The 10,925-nt window shown below is 31.9% G+C and overlaps 1 long non-coding RNA gene across 1 annotated transcript; it reads right to left on the reverse strand.

Annotated features, from left to right (window-relative positions):
* Nucleotides 1–2,049: 2,049 nt before the first annotated feature.
* On the reverse strand, nt 2,050–10,238 carry LOC126722085 (uncharacterized). The gene is made up of 3 exons (XR_007653964.1): nt 10,124–10,238; nt 3,455–3,531; nt 2,050–2,435 (listed from the first exon to the last, which is right to left on the reverse strand). It is a non-coding gene; the product is annotated as an uncharacterized LOC126722085 (long non-coding RNA).
* Nucleotides 10,239–10,925: the final 687 nt, after the last annotated feature.

Consider the following 10,925-nt stretch of genomic DNA (forward strand, 5'->3'; position numbering starts at 1 on the left):
AATTGTTTAATTTTGGCTCTTTAGGTTTTAAAGTTTGCATTTTGGTCGTTTATGCTTGATTTTATTTTCATATTGGTCATGTCCATTTCTATTAGTATTTTGGTGACACTTAACGTTATATGAGTAATGTGTTTTAATGGTTGTTTTGTATTTATCACTTAACATTGACAATAAATAAATATAAAACAATCAAACTCAAATATCCAAATTAAATATAAATAAAAATGAAGCATAATTAACAATCAACTCTTACTATGCACTTATTAAAAAAAAAAAAAAAATTACCATGGATTTGGGAGGTAGGTTGGACTTGAACTTGGCACGAACAATTCCATGAGGCCTAGTCACCTTGCCCCTAAATGATAGTGGGTACTTTAATCATTTAGCAACAGGCATGTCTTAATCATTGACTAATTACTTGCAGAAAAGAAGATGAAATTATGGGACATATTTTGTTCTAGTTCATTAATATGTCTACTAGTTCAAGAACTTAAAAACAACCTGGCATGCCTTAATCATTGACTAATTACTTGCAGCAAGGAATATGAAAGCAGATATTATAGAAAAAACTATTTTCAAAATGTGAAACAATAAATTAAGAAAATATCTCTTTCTTTTTTACATTATTTTCGTTGTAACTTGGGCACTAATGATCTAGAAAAAAAAAAAAAAAAAAAAAAAAATTGGGCGTTTGATGATAAGAAACAATATTTAACTAAAAATTATTTCAAAAATAATGGTGTATGTCATTCTTCTAAATCTTAAATTTACCCTAACTTTTATAGCCAATCCCAGTAATATTTCTCCTATTTCTATCCAAAATTTGAAGTTAGCATAAGAAAGTAAGATTTTTAAAAAAAAAAAAAATAAAACAAAGTAAGAAATCTACTCTACTATCAAGGAGTAGGATTTCTTATAAGTGTTTAACTTTTTGCCTTCCTTCTATCAGAATTCGTAAATGTTGAACCCGAAGGCTTGTCCGTTATGGCGTGATGTCCCTGTTCAACTGATCGAGAATTTTGGCTTAATGGCGTATAATTCAGAGGCACCAAGTCACCAACCGTGTAGGGAAAAAATAGAGGTTCTGGTACCATGTGAATTGTGAAAATGGCATTAATATTATTACTAGGGTTATCAACACTTATATACAATGAACAACTACAATCTATCAACAATAGACCTAAAATTTAATGGCCTAATTAAGGCTACAATTATAAAGAAGTATATTATTATAATTATAAACTATAATCTAAAACTTTAAATAGTTATTAAACCTAACCTAACCCAACTCAATTGAACCGACAACCTAGTGAATTGATACTTAAGCTAATCTATAAGTTTAATTGGACTACCTACACAATTAATCCAATAAAATCTGACAGTTTTTTTTGGCAATCCATATGACTTGGACGGGTTATTAAGAACCCTTCCAAAGTTGTAATTTTGAATAAATTTACTCTGTATGAAATCTAAGAGATATGCAATATGCATAAAATATACAATTTAATGATATTCTTTTATTTTATATTATGTGGCTTGCTTTAAAAACTTAAATTTAATTAGTAATTTTGGCATCCCATTTTTAAAATATTCATATTTATTTTACTACTCAAACTTATTTTTAAGTTTATTTAAATCCATTTAACAATGCCATTCAATTGGTGATCCACACTGGCTAGACCAGTAATCAATGAGCCGACCATTATAACGGGTTAACGTCTGGTCTAAATTAATAACTTTTCTTTCAAGTTTCTAGTGTAATAGTCGGCCAATAGAATATGCATTGGAAGGGACAAGAAATCGAGGCTGTGTGGGCCACAGGATATGGCGGCTGTCCTATTTATCTTTGTAAGAATTCTCAAGCTGCATGTGTTTTTAATGGTTGGGTTAACGGTACCGTGCGGTGTCTGTTCAACACACTTTTTTTTTTTTTTTTTTTTTTATTTTTTTTAATATAGGTTAATTTTTCAGTAATATAGGCACTATTTCAGATTTTTTTTTCTTTGTCTGACAAATATTTTTGTCTTTTCTGCCCTTAACCATACAGGTCCAACATATAAAGTTCCCATTTTTTTCCACAACATAAAACGAAACGAAACAGGGCATAATGAAGTACATATGTAGGCAGCATGAACCCACCCTCTGACCAGCACTACTCGTCTCAAAGTTGCAAATAGAATCATGGCCCGTGTGTGATTGGACTGGGGGCAGAAGGTGGGACTGGACCTTTATCAAGTGGAAGATATTCACCACCATGAACCCTCCTCTGACCACCACTACCCATCTCATGGTTTCCAATGTGGGAAGGAGGGGAATACATAGCTGGCGGACCTCCGGCTGGAATCTCGACCGGTGCCTCAAAAGTTGAATTGGATAAGGATTGCTTCTTCTTCCCCTCCACCTCCATGCTTCGATTCAGAGGCCGAGCATCAGATCTATAAAATAAATAAAAAAATAAATAAACAATATTACTATAAAGCTCACGCCAAAAAAACAGTTAAATAGAGAGAGATAGTTTGCTATATATATATATATATATATATATAAGACCTTTAGAAATTTTTTTTTAACTAAATATGTTATAAGTTCATTGTTAATGCTTTAACATGATGTGGACTCGTTGGGTATAGTGGAAAGATATAATACAAAAGTAATTTTAACTTCTTTTTCTTTTCTTTTCTCTTTTTTAGAGGAAATTAACTTTTGTTGAATACGTCATCTATATGATAGATTAAAAAAGATATAACTATGAACTGCGGTTCCTTCTTATCATATTATCTTTAATAGGTTACTAATCATATTATAAAAGATTATTTTATTTAGATAAGAGTAATATTATGAACTCATAAAATAGTATAATTTTGTGTTACAATTCACATGAGTTATGAATGATAGAAGTGTGATAATGGATCCATGTGGTAACATACTTTTACCACTCAAAACTCGTCACGTGATAAATTATGGTACAAATTTTACCATTTTATGTGTTCCAAGCATTACTTTTTAGGTAAAGAAAAGCTAATATTTCTCATATGTATCTCATATTGGATGGTGTATTCCTCTTCTCACAATGGATCCATGTAGCTGTGAAAACAGTTCATTAAGAGAGAGAGAGAAGATTGCTTATATTGAAATTATGATTGAATGAAGGATGTGAAGTTATGCTTGATTAAAAGACCTTATGGTTGCTGAAATATAAGGTTCTTTCAATGGGGGATAACACGTTGAAGATACAAAATTTTAAATCCACCAATTAGAACCTTTTTTGTAGCTGATGTAACTTGTAGTTCCTGCGCACTGATGAGCTTGTTTCTTTTGTTTTAGAACTTGGGTTTGGTCTGTTGTAGTTGTACGTTGAGTTTGGAGTTGTATTATGGTCCATGTTTTAACAAAAATCGTTCGTTCATATAAAAAATAAGAAAAGATAGCATAGAAGGGTATTGAGAAAACTTACAAAAGATGAGGGACAAGTACAACCAAAAGGACGAGGGACAAGCATTGAAGGCGTAGCTCAGACCGATACATTTTTCTCTGTAAATAAGAAGAACTTGGACTTCAACAGCTTTCTTTGTGCCATAAAGATAAATAAGAATAATTGTTTCATAAAATTATCATAATATTCACGGTGCATATAAGCAAAGACATTCAAGAAAACAATGAAAATTCACAAAAAGAAGTGATTCTAAGCTCCCCCAGCGAACTGTGATCTCGAAAATCCTAACAATTTATAAAAAATGCGGCGGTAGAATAGTTTTACTCAATTCCAATTGACCACGTTGCATGAGAGCATAAGGTGGGCAAGCGTTAGCTGTACGGTTGGTCTAAAGTATATTATTATTATACTTTAAATATAATATCAATTTAAATATATTATTGTAGCTTCTTAGATACTATTATAATTATTATAATTATTGGCGCAGGACTGAAGGTTTATCTAATACAAATTCTTTGTATATCACGTATATATATATATATATATATATTTATGTTTTTAAATAAAATAATTGAAGTTTGAAATTTAAAAAAAAAAAAAAAAAAAAAAAAAAAAAAAACCTTATCAAATTATAATCAATAGTGAATAAAATAGAACACAAAAAATATAACTTGTTTTAAAACATTTATTGACTTCAAATATGCTTTTCATAAATTATTGATTTCAAATATGCTTAATTGACTTTACGGCAACATTTATTTACTCAAAAAGAAATCTTATCCAATTTTTTCTAGAGTAATGTATTTTTTTCATTAATTTATTTTCATTTTAAAAAAAAGTATGATAAGAGCTAGTGACTTAGTCCGTGGTAGACTTAGTACTTGCAAACCGCAAGGGGTTTAATGATATCATAAAATATTTTGTGCTCGTACTCTAATTCAGAAAAAAAAATATATATATATATATATATATAATATTTTGTGCTCGTGCTCTAATTCAGAAAAAAAAAAAAAATATATATATATATATATATATATTAAGCATAATCTCCTACTTCTCACTCTTATCTTAACAAAAAATAAGAACCCATTGATATTGACCTAAACTTTTTCACTTTTAAGGGCTATTGGTTGCATGTTAATATGATTCAATTTAGTATTCATTTTTTTAAAAATATTATAAATAATTTTGTTTGTTTATTTTTCCTATCTGGATTTCGGTGTGTAATTGCACTATGCAATTAACCCTCCTCTTTCTCACAAATTTTTTTTTTTCTAATTGTGACCCTGGCCCACTTTACATTAGGGTCCAAGGCCTGTGCTGAGGAGAGACGTTGTCGAGGACATGCAGCGAAAGCCCAAATGGTCTAGAAATGCAACCGAAGACGATCCTATCCTTGGCATCCCAAAACCTAGAAGATAAGAACGACACGCTATCAAAGGCAGCCCCCAAAGCGCTCCCAGAAGAAAAGACAAATACAATAGGACTCGCACGGGGGTACAATGTGGGAGCGGTTCAAGGAAAAGCTGTCACCTCCGTATTGAATGCACCAAGAAACGTCCTAACCACATTGATGGGAAAAGACCCCTGAATAGTGTGGTTTCGGTTATTGCAACTAACAAAAAGTGGGGGAAGGCGGCTGATGGGGCAAGCACTCGAGTAGTTATCTGCCTGATCAACAAATGGAAGGTCAAGATCAACTGAGAGGGGCTATATAATGTAAGAATTCATCCACGCCAAGGGGGGGGGGGAGGGGAAGAAAAGAGCGTTATGTATCGTCTCTTGGACCATTGTAACCTAGTGTAAAATGAATAATAAGAACATTAAGCTCCTCGGACGAGGTCCAATGACCGGAGCCACTCAGGCCGTGCTGGGGAGAAAGTCTTCCTGGACAAGCTCAGTTCACCCCTGTGCGATCATCATGAACACCATGACTAATGACTGTCCGTTCGCCAAGGCCTAGCCTTTTAGCCCACTCTCTACAAATTTATTGTTTGGGCCTTTAACTTTCGAACCCAATACTACTTGGGGATCGTTACAAATTGAGTCCTTACATATATATATATATATATATATTGTCAATAATAGAAATTTAAAGTTGTTTTTTTACGACTTTAAATCTTAACCACCAACACCACTTGTTTTGCTTCCCATCTCTATTTATCTACTTTTTGCTAACTTGTTGAATCGCATGTTGTCGGGAACTAAATTGAGACTGCTATACTGTAACAAAATAATTTTTAAATATGTGAATAGTATCATAGAACCCATTTTTTTTTTCTGTTTTAACCCATAAAATAAAATTTTGAACACCCTGACTTTAAATTTGTTTAAACCCAATTGAAATAAATTTGAAATATGATTATATTAGTGTTATTTTCACAATATTTTTGCAATAAAGGTTAAGTGACAAGTTGTAATTGATTTTTTTATCTAAACCCATAACTGACATCACTTTTTTACATACTTCTAACAATTTGCCATCTAGATTTTATTGCGTAAATGTTTTGTCAGTAGCACTACTCTTAAAATTGCTCATTTGTTAAAAAATAAATAAACCTTCTCTCTAAACTCTAACTTACTTTACCATTGATAGTAAAATGAAACTCTTTTTTCCTGCACTTTTCTTCTTCATCAACAAAAAATTACACCACTTGTACAATCAATTGAACTGTATTTAAATCTATGATTATTTTCTCATTCTCTCTTTCTCCCTTCTATATTTTCTTTATATCTAATAAAGTAGTTTGATAAGTGTTCTACAGTTTTTTGAGTCCAAAAAGTCTTTTAGTACTTACTCCAATTCCAAGAGAATGACCACACGTGTGGCTATAAATCCATAGCCTTCAAAAGCAAAATCTTTCTATCACTTTTGTCAACAAAAAAAAAAAAAAAAAAAAGCAAAATCTTATAAGTTACTATTTATTTTCCTTAATTTAACATTTCAAACTTAGGTATGTTACTACTCTTCTTTATCATATATTTTTATTTAATTGATATTACATATGATTATAATAAATTATTATTAATTTGACAACTATTATGATTAGTTATTTATTTATATGCATTCTATCATTGTTTTCTGACCAATCTTTAAATTATTAATAATATTTTTTTGACTATTTTACGATATAGTTGTATTCTATACTATTTAGAATACTATGTTAGATTATTGTATGTAATATGACAATTGTATATAAAAAAATAAAAATAAAAATAAAAAATAATCATTTTATTTTTTACTCCCTCACAACAAAATCCTAGCTCAAGACACTTTTGACCCCCTAAAAGAAAATCCTGAAGTCAAATTGTTGAAAAGTGAATTGTGGGTCCTTTGAATAGTACACACATGCACTGTTCATGAGAGAAAAGTCAACAATCACAGTTAAAAAAAAAAAACGCAAAACGTGGACATTAACGCACACTTAGACGTGATAGTGTAAAATTGGGGTAAGAGTTGTAAAATAATTTATGTTCTTAAGAGTCTGTTTGATAATGTTGTTCTGATAACATTGTTTATATTTTTTTTGGAAATACGTGTAAGTGAAGTTGAGCTATTTTGTGGGGTCTTCGGATCTACCTGAGTTCTTTTTTTTCTTCTTAAAAAAAAAAAAAAAAAAAGTTAACTGTTTATCCAAAAAAAAAAATCCATTTCCACCACTAATCATATTAGGGAATCACCTTTATTTCCAAAAACTGCAAAAGTTGCATTATTTAAAAATATTAAAAAAAAGCTGAGATAAAATCTTTTCCCAAACAAAATAAAAAGTTTGGTAATGACAAAAAAATATATTCACATAAAAACTTTTGATGAATTATCAAAACCAAGGGTCTGTTTGGTTTTGACAAAAAAATACAAACAACACATTATCAAACGGCCCCAAGAGACTCAAAATATATTTCCATTAAAACCCAGAGACCCATAAATCAATATATCAGATAATATCTCATAGTAAAAAAATTATAATATCTTACGTTCACAAATTACAACATTTGAAGAAAAATTCAAAAGTAATTAAAAAAAAAGAAAAAGAAATCATCAAGTACAAACTTGACCCAAAACAAAACAATCAAACATAATTATAAGTGATACCAAAAAACCCAATCAAGTTCATCCCAAAATACGTAAACCATAGTAATTAAAAGAGAAAACATTGGGTCGGAACTTGCGTAAAACCAAAGTTTTACACCAGCCAATGAGACCACGCCACATACACGCTCAGCTTAAAGAAACATTTCACACCTTAAAAAAAAAACATTTCACGCTCACACGCTCACCCACCTCTGCAAGTTCAATAGCCCCAACACCACCAAAATAAATACTCCCTCCATCTCCCTAGACAAGATAATAAATGATGTTCTCTTAAAAATATTGACTTTTCAAAAATAAATACTCCCTTCATCATCCTAGACAAGATAATAAATGATGTTCTCTTAAAAATATTGACTTTTCAAAATGAGACGAAAGGAGTAAAAACAAAAACCCATAACACAAAGACACAAAGAGCAAGAGAAAGTAAGCTAAATAATAACAAAAACCCAGAACACAAGAATGAAAAAAAAAAAAAAAAAGTCAAAATTTTGCAATACAAAGAGCAAGGAAAAAAAAATAAAAATAAGCAAGCACAGAACGGACACTCACAATGTGGTCCATGTGTGCATGGGAGATACAGAGAAAGTCTTGCTGTATAGCTTGGTGGGGATCAGCGGAAGGGAAAATTATGCAGGTTTCATGGCCTGTAATTGACAAACCCTTTACTGGGTACCCTTGTATATTCATAACACACTTGGTTTTGTTCGAGCTCTCTTTGTCTTCGGCCTGCCCAGAATCTTTGGTTTCAGTTTCCATGGCTTCAACAAACGATCTTAGTAGGCGAGGAGCTGGTCTGGGTTGCAGAGTCGAGGAGGTGGTCTGGGTTCATGGGGGTTTAGATTTGTGGAGCCCACTGTACTGCTATTTCTATTCTTTAGATTTTTTTTTTTACACAAATAAACAGTTTCCATGGCTTCAGCAAACTTACTCACGATCTTAGTAGGCGAGGAGCTGGTCTGGGTTGCAGAGTCGAGGAGGTGGTCTGGGTTCATGGGGGTTTAGATTTGTGGAGCCCACTGTACTGCTATTTCTATTCTTTAGATTTTTTTTTTTTACACAAATACACAACTCAAGAACCATATTTCTGGGTGGTGTTGGGGCTGTTGAACATGAGCGTGTGAGCGAGTACGTGGCGTGATTTCATTGGCAAGTGTTAAACACTGTTTTGAACCAATGTTTCGAGCTAAAATAAGAGACCAAAACAATAATATTTTAATGATTTTTACAATCAGATCTATAAGGCTACAGTTTTAGAAGCTCAAACCAAATCCTTTCGATAGATACTTCACAGATCTGGAACAACAACAACAATATTAACAATCTAAACCATCCAAATAATTTTTTTAAAGGAAAATAATATCGTAACCTATTAACGTTAAAACATATATATATATATATATATATATTATAGAAGATTCAAAGAAAAACAGACTGAATCTGGGCCAAAAAGCATCACAGCTCCTCCCCTGCAGTTGCTGAAGCTGAAGCACTTTATTGGGCTGTGAACTTAGCAATTAAGGAGGGATGGAAATCTGTGATTTTTGAAGGAGATGCAAAGAACTGTATTTAGCCACTCATCAACCCGGACTTTCCATCAGATTGGCTTACTCACAATATTATCTGTAATGTTCGTAATTTAGTTGTTGCTTTTGATTTTGTTAAGTTTTGTTGGGTACAGAGAACATGCAACTCGGCAGCACAACTTATTATCATATACATTATACAGTGGTGGAATATAGATAGATTAGTATTGATCATGGTTTTTAAAAACCGGACCTTACCGGCTGGTTGAACCAGAAATTGTACACTAAATCAGTCTAGTAAAAACTATGAAAACTGCCCGTTCAATTAGAAACCGAACCTATTTTTGGTATTTTGATTGTTCTGAGTTTTAAAACTATAATATTGATCACTATTCACCTTTCACAACTGATATTTTATGGATATTTTATGGAAATTGAGAGGTTATTTGTAAAATTGTTCTAGTAACGTTATTGTTTGTATTTTTTTTTTTTAAATATGTGTGGATAAAAAAGAATGTGAAAATACGTGTAATATTGTTTAAAAACTGAAAATATATATTTAAAGTTTAAATACATACCAAACGGATCTGATTTTCATATAAGAGACTGGACTGGATTGCACTTAAAATCATAAATGTGGCTGAACAGTGAATACCAAAACCCGTTTGGTCAACGAATTTGGGAATAATGAATGAGGGCAATTTCATTTATAGCCGAAAGAATTAAAACTCTGAAATCTATAGAAAAATAAGCAATCGTGCGTGAATGTTTTGCTTTATTCTGGGTATAATTTCATCTTAAGAAAAAAAAAGTTTAAAATGAAATTTCCTAAACTTGAAATTTTTAATTGAAAGATTCTGATTATCTAAAAATTTGTAATTATCTAAAAATCTGATTTTGAGTTTCGTTTTAATAAAGGAAATCTCCCCCCACCCCCTCGTTAGAGGCTGTTTGTAGGGATGATTCCGTTGCTTGTATTCCTGTTTTGCTCTAATAGAAGTACTGTTTACCCAAAAAAAAACAGACTGAATCTAATAACCGAAGAATCAGATAAAAGGCAGAGAGAGAACGAACCTGATGTGGGAGACTGAGAAAGCTGCGCCAAAACCCTAGCCGCCGAGAGAGAAAAGACAAAGAGACGAGAGCCGTGTAAAATAGCCAAGACAAAAAGACGAGAGCCGTGTAGCTGGCTACTGACGAGGGCTACACACAGCGGGGTTGTATTTATAGCAAGTCTGGATGTGTCGAGTTTACTAAAATAGCCTTTGCGTGTTGCTCAAGTTTGGGAGCGTGATTTTATTGTAAAGCGCGTGTTTTGTTTTAATACTAGAGACTACAGTTGACAACTTTGTCGATTGTTGTGATGATGGTATTGATGTTTGACATACACGCGCTAGATATTCGCGTTTAAAATTGTGGTTCCCGTTACTTGTGTATGCTGGTCATGGGCTTGGGCGAATGGAAAAGCCCACTAGACTCCTAAACTTATTGAGGATTCTTGTTTTTGTTTTTGTTTTTAAAATAATATAAAAATATTTTTTTTTGCTCTAATCTATATATATATATATAAAACCGAAGCTTTTGAAACTCCTACAATTTTCCACATCATCATTTTAATTTATAAAAAAATTTAATTTTTTAAACTAAATAGTAAACACTATAGGAAACCTTTGACAAACCCGACTATAGCATATAGGTTTTCTGTCAAACACGAAAACAAATCTCTTCCGGAAAAATATTGAAAACCCTAAACACCCTCCCCAATTTTCTTCTCTCTTTCCCACCCATGACATAGCCACCGTTGTACGTTGCCGTCACTATCAGCCACCATAGCCATCAAGTTTGTATCTTTGCCACTTTCTCTGTTTAACTTCAA

This window comes from Quercus robur, chromosome 4, assembly GCF_932294415.1.
Source record: "Quercus robur chromosome 4, dhQueRobu3.1, whole genome shotgun sequence".
Lineage (NCBI taxonomy): Eukaryota > Viridiplantae > Streptophyta > Magnoliopsida > Fagales > Fagaceae > Quercus > Quercus robur.